The following is a 5842-nucleotide window of genomic DNA, read 5'->3' on the forward strand; positions in this document are numbered from 1 at the left end:
GGCAGGAAATCATCATCACGTGCTTTCAGATGGAGCAGAATTTACTACACATAGCCGTAGTTCACTGACAAGTTACGAAAAAAAAAAAACCTTCCCAGATATTTTTACTCCAAACTCCCTTCATAACATCAGTCGAGTGTTTGAAATAAATCCTTCTGTGAGATGTGGCTTCTTACACAGAATAAGGCACGCAACATATTTCATAGTATTTAAGCAGTGATAAAGGCATTGCATTATAAATATACTTTATTTTAATTAAAATTATAATAATAAGAAGAACTCAGATAAACCGTATATTGCCGTAGTCGTGTGTTTATTAGTCACGTTGAATCAATGAAAGCAGTTGAATCTTCTGTTTATTCAGCTGCAGCAATAGGCATTTTCTGGGTTTCTTCTGCGAGGCGTATTTGGAGTTCACTGATCACAGAACCGTGCTTCACTGAAAGATACGCATGACAAATCGCAGCTTCTGTCGAATCGCGATCTCGATTCCATTTCGATTTATCGTGCAGCCCTAAGGAAGACTGTGGTTGAAATTTTCGATTCTTTTGTAGTAAATTAAAAAATGACAGAATTCTCCAGTGATTTGTGCCCACAGAGCCAAAAATACCCTTAATTTAAGATCCACCCATTTCATATAAAACCAGGCATCAACATGAAACTTATTTCTGAATTCTGACACCTATTTCCTTCCAAAATAACATAGGACGTTGATATTGTCCATTGGGATTGATTGGATTGTGCAAAGTAGATGTTACATACCACGATGAAACCAAATGGTTGGAGAGGATGGGATGAAGAAATTAGAATTATTTGTGGCATCATCTGAAAAGGAAAGTCAAAGTTAGAACAAGTTACATTTTTAATCATGGAGACTGCTTAAATTAGGAAATTATTCACAAAAAGTCCTGGAATTAACATTGAATAAGTAATGGGGTCCATTCTGACTTCATGTTGACTTTCATGTTGGCCACAGTAGACTTTGGGCCCACCTAAACCACTAAACCTACCTGTGCCCATGTAAGTGTATTCTCACCTGTCACAAAGTACCAGTAGATGCAATATGACATGCCGAAGAGAAGCTCTCCACTGCCATCCTTCCCAGGGGGACTGTCTCATTTGCTTGAGGCTGCTGCCGCTAAGGTTCTCTGATAATAAAGGACAATGTCACAGCCCACACAGCTCCACTCCCCCACCCCAACTTTACACTCCTTCTTCACGACTGGACCCACCACTCAAATTAATCAGCCTGAAACAACATCATCCCCGGCAACTCTGTCACTGTGCAAGTAGACAGAGACGTTCCAGACGCTTCTCTGCTGCCCGTCCGGCCTGACTCATCATTAGTCTCAGCAGCCACAGCTGAGGCCGAGAGCTCCACCTGCCAATTAGGGGCACCTGTCCAAACACCGCTGCCAGTCATTCACCGTTCTCCAGACGCTTCTCTGCTGCCCGTCCAGCCCAACTCATCATTAGTCCCAGCAGACACAGCTGCGGCCGAGAGCTTCACCTGCCAATTAGGGGCACCTGTCCAAACACCGCTGCCAGTCACTCACAACTCACGGTGCGAACACACCCCCACAGTTCACATTGAGCCGGGGCACTTTGACATTCTTTGCTGATTTGGTCTGAGATTTTGCAGAGAATGACAATGTAATGGCTGAATAAATAAATGACTGGAAAGTGACAGATAAAACATTTAGCTATTTATAAGTAATATACATTGAGAGGTTTTCAAACACCTTACAGAAAGGTCATTAAATATCATGTTGCTCAATGTCATATGCTTACAGCGTGGCCCCATCTGTGAAGCTTGTTCTGTGCCAATAAGTGTGTCATTTAGATGACACTGAGCTGTAATAGTCGAGTTTCTGGTAAATCCTTTGACACATAGTTCTGTTAAGAGTGTTTTCATTAATGCTTGGAGCAGAGGCAATTTTGACTGACCTTAAATGTGTTTTTTAAAGGTTTGGGGAAGAATGGAATACATAAATAAATATATATATATATATATATAGCCTATATATTAGGGCTGGTAAACGATTAATTTTTTAAATCTAATTAATTACAGGATGTGGCAATTAATTATTCTAATTAATCACAAATTAATCACACATCAAATTTGGCTGAGAAATTACTCCCAGAAGATCATTTAAAGTCATTGTTGTGTAAAGCATCAAACGGACATTACAAAAAGTAGCTTCGGCAAGAAATATTTTGTTTGATAAAATGTATTACATATACTCTTTTGGACCATGAGGGTGAGTAAATGATGACACAATTGTCATTTTTGGGTGGATGAACTATACCTTTAATAATTTATTTTATACATTTTTATCATTACTATGGAAATCTGAAATTATTTCTTTAATTAAATGATACTCTAAATAATAAACTAAAACTGCCAGTAGGTGGTGGTAAATGTCTTAATGATGAAGTCGTCGAGTCATTTATTCATTCATTTTATTCATTCAAATGGCTGATTAAAGTAAATGGTTCTTTATGAATGCACTGTAAAAAGTGCTACACCCACGAAGTAGGTTTTATATACTTTAAATGGTTGTAATCTAGTTTATTTTATTTGTTTTATACAAACAAGTATCAATATACTTTCTCTTTACTTAAAATATATCAGATTTTATATAACAATATATTTTAAATAAAACTATTGCAATTTATTTGGGTAGTTATTTGTATGTGGTTGTTGTGTACAAGAAAGGTTATACAAATGAGTTAACATACACAATTTATTTGAGCAGCTGTCGATGTGGCAGGTGTGTTCATCAAACGTAAATATTTTACAATTTTTATAAGTTGGCATTATCCATTTTTCACTGGCGGGGACTTTCCCAGGCAGATGCAGCATCTTCCTCGGCAACTTTCAACTGTTTGTTCGCTGCAGCGGATCTGAATTTCAGGGACTGATTAACACGGTAAGTTGAGCAAATTTAGCCGAATGATTGGTGTTGTAAAGTCACGCGAAATCGCTTACTCCACTAGGGAGCTGAGGTTAGGTTTGCAAATTGTACTGTATAGCTAGCTATCCTGCACACATGGCAAGCTAAGTTGGCTGCACAGTGCTAAGCAATGTGGTCTTGTAGGCAACGATCGGCAGACAACGGTGGTTGAGACCGTGTTGTTAATATGAAATTATTTAAGTGCTGTAGTCATGCCTACTATGTGTTTTAAGGCTACGTTGGCTTTAATTTTACCAATAATATCACTTTTAATCGTTAGTTAGCGTTAACTTAAACTAGCGTAGTATTAATGTTAACGTGTTTTGTCTAGGAATTTTACCTTAGCGTTTAATGTCAAATATTAGTTTAAGTTAATGCTAACTAACGATTAAAAGTGATATTATTGGTAAAATTAAAGCCAACGTAGCCTTAAAACACATAGTAGGCATGACTACAGCACTTATTTAATTTCATATTAACAACACGGTCTCCGGTGGGGCATGCAGCTGTCGTGGGGTGCTCGCGTTATCAGCAAGCAGAGATGCTAGTGCATTTGATAGCACTGGCTCACCTGTTACTAGCAGCACGTGCTAACATCATCGCCACTGTAACAACATTTAGGATGGACGTGTTTAAAAACGCAGATACGTAGGTAATAATTAGTTGCACAAATGCCCTCAGTTATATTTTTAGATTGCACAGATTAAATTTCGGGATCATATGCGATCGAAACGGTCGCAATTTCGAGCCTTCAGGCAATAGTTGTGCGGGCAAATAAGGGAAAGTAAGATGTGGTGTTTTATGGACAGCAGGCAAAACAAGCTAGCCATGTGCCTTACATAGGTAAAATTGCTAACAATAGTGTGGGCTCCATACAATTACATTTCTGACGACCTTTTTATGTACCAACCACCAATAGAAGGCAGATATGATCACCTTTCTGTCTCCTCCTCCCCACAACAAACAGTGAACATCACCAAATAGAGCAGTTTCTTATTATCAGTCAGTCTTTCTCTGAGGCAGTTTGGTAAGCTGTCAGTTGCCACTAACATTTACTCAACTTTTTTTCTGTGATAATTTAAGATCCTGACATGTGATGACTAAAATCCTTAATCTAGTTAAATATACTGTAGAACTAAAAACTACCAGGCTTTAAAAAGTGTTTCATACAAATTTAACTGGAGAATAGGTCAATTAAATGTGGCTTCAGCAGACAACCACAACACTGACGCCTGCACGTAGGGGATGCTATAATTGACATTTCCCATCTTTTTCTTCTTCAATTGAATTTGTAATTGTTATTGACAAAGTCTGTTTATGTCAAGTTAATCACTGTAGTGCTTAGAATATAGACATTTAGATTTATTTTCTGAGGTTGTAGCTAGGACTCAATTAAAATGTTTATTCACATATGATTAGGTTAATTTTACTAAGAACATAAAGTTCATAAAACCTAATTAAAATGAGTACAGGTTACTTGTAGCAACCCATAAATACGTTACCTGTACCAAGAAAAGTAGGTTTATATAACTGAGTAATACTAGTACTATTAGTTAACTCAACTTGATTTTGTTGCGTTTGTATTAAGTAATGTTACAGTGTTTATTATACTTAAAAAAGGCTGCAAGTTGACTCAACTTAAAACATCCAATGCAGCCACTTGCCTCACTTTTTATAAGTTAGATCTAGGTATTACTTTTTACAGTGTGGTCCATTGAATTATTAGGCTTCTTTGACTTGAAGTGGATCATCACCATCAGACTGATCGTTGTGTGACCTCATTGTACTGCAAGAGCTATAGAGAGCAGATGGCTCCTTACACTGTTTTGCTCAGTTTTGCCAATGAAAAAAAGACAGTCTAAAATAACACAATATTAACTTCTTACTGAACTGTTGTATAAGGACAGTATCACATTTGCACTCGTGTGATATTGCACTTAGCCTATTGCTCGTGTGATATTTCTTAACTATATGATGTAAATATGAGACAAAAACATTTTTAATCAAGCCAGATACTAGGTTTCCATTAACCATGGTATAAATATTGGGGTACCTTCCCCCATCCCCCCACAGACTATGCCCCTGGAGAATAGTTTTCCATCTAAATTGTTACCGTACATTTTAACTGTAGCCCCTAGCTATAGCATTTGCCAGCATTACCTTGCTAAATGGCTTGCATGATTAAAAAATGAACAATGATACACATACCTTTGTTTTTCGCAACACAGGTTTTTAATTGTGTTTTTCTGTACATTTTTAAAAACAACTCTCTGAAGACTTTGACATGGTAATGGACATGACAATGGTAATGTATTTGGTCTTGGTGTAATAGGTCTGCTACGCTGCTGCTGAATTGCTGCTGCCATGGATATTGCTGTAGTTGTAGATTATTTACAGGAACTGCAAATGCATACGCGCATATGGTGCTGTGAGTATTTAAGACATACTGCTGCTGCACATATAGCATATAAAGTAATCCGTCGCAGATCTATAGGTGGAGCTTGGGAAGTTGGAACTCTGAAAGTGAGCTGCAAAATGCTCAAGTGAATGCTAACAAGGCATTTAAATGTAAAGCAGAAAGCTCTTTGGCTGTGTGTACAACATGGACCAATCAGCTTGTGCCAAATCATTTAATGCAGTGAATATCATCAGTTTACGTTAAGGACCCATCAGCCTCCATCATCTAGAGCAGGGGTGGGCAAACTTGGCCCTTCCAGGCCACTTTCCTTCAGAGTTTAGCTCCAACCCTAATCAAACACACCTGAACCAGCTAATCTTTGTCTACAAGACTACTAGAAGGCTACAGGCAGGTGAGTTTTATCTGGGTTGGATCAAATCTCTGCAGGAAAGTGGCCTGGAAGGGCCAAGTTTGCCCATCACTGGTC

The 5842-nt window shown here is 37.9% G+C and overlaps 1 long non-coding RNA gene across 2 annotated transcripts in view; it reads right to left on the reverse strand.

The window, feature by feature from the left end:
* Positions 1-1985, reverse strand: part of LOC107692794 (uncharacterized) — a 4485-nt gene extending 2500 nt beyond the window's left edge. Inside the window, exons 1-4 of one of the 2 annotated variants that reach the window (XR_001634673.1) lie at positions 1948-1985; positions 1233-1398; positions 1037-1148; positions 763-825 (exon numbers count right to left, since the gene is read on the reverse strand). This is a non-coding gene — a long non-coding RNA (uncharacterized LOC107692794). The other variant, XR_001634674.1, reaches the window with a different exon arrangement.
* Between the last annotated feature and the right edge of the window lie 3857 nt (positions 1986-5842).

This window comes from Sinocyclocheilus anshuiensis, unplaced genomic scaffold, assembly GCF_001515605.1.
Source record: "Sinocyclocheilus anshuiensis isolate Anshui unplaced genomic scaffold, SAMN03320099.WGS_v1.1 scaffold943, whole genome shotgun sequence".
In the NCBI taxonomy this organism is placed as follows: Eukaryota; Metazoa; Chordata; class Actinopteri; order Cypriniformes; family Cyprinidae; genus Sinocyclocheilus; species Sinocyclocheilus anshuiensis.